We start from the raw sequence: 914 nt of genomic DNA on the forward strand, positions 1-914 counted from the left end.
GAGGTGCTCTGTGGGATAGCTGCCCACAATGCACCACTCACAACAGTGCTGCAAATGCTGCAAATGTGGACACACTGCAGCGCTGGTTGCTGTCAGTGTGGACACACTGCAGCGCTGGCCCTACACAGCTGTACGACCACAGCTGTAACTACCAGCGCTGCAAAAATGTAAGTGTAGCCATATCCTGAGGCTAGAACAGTCTCTGTACCATATACAACTCATCAATCCATCTGCAAAGGATCAAGGAAATATGAAGGCTCCAGATTACCTTAAAGTCTTCAGTCCCTTGGTTAGGATGCTCCCATCAGGATATGTCCATAGTCCAGAGGCTGGAGCAGGAATCAAAGGCACTGTTTAAAAACCTTAGTCCCCCCCACCCTCCCCTCATGAGGACTCCTGAACAACTTCACAGCACAATACATATGCTAACAAACTTAAACAAAACCTTTGTTTAAGTTTGTTAGCATATGTATTGTGCTGTTAAACCCATATGAAGAATGAATGCTCTACCTAGCTGAGTTCTGCTCCTTTAAGGAGCAGCATGCAGTCTTCTCCCACCTCCCCGAGGGGGTGGCTAGCTTTCCCAAGTCTTTCCAGTACCCCATACCTGGTAAAAATCTCTTGCCGGTACTGTGTACTGGAGTGTACCACCCTGCTTGCACTCCTGCTGGCAAGGAGACTATTTCTGTGGAGATGAGTTAGCAACTGGTCATTTCTGCCAGTTCCTTGTAGGAAAGCAGCTCACAAGTCACCAAAGATATTAATTTGACAGGTCTGAGAGAGGTGAACTCTTTACTACTGCTATTGCTCCTGGAAATGCTATGTGTGTGTGTTATTACCCAACTTGGGCATTGATCCCCCTTCCCCTCAATTTATGAGTCTTCTTCCAAAAAAAAATCAGAAAGTTAAGTTGA

The sequence above is a fragment of the Chelonoidis abingdonii genome, chromosome 4 (assembly GCF_003597395.2).
Source record: "Chelonoidis abingdonii isolate Lonesome George chromosome 4, CheloAbing_2.0, whole genome shotgun sequence".
Lineage (NCBI taxonomy): Eukaryota > Metazoa > Chordata > Testudines > Testudinidae > Chelonoidis > Chelonoidis abingdonii.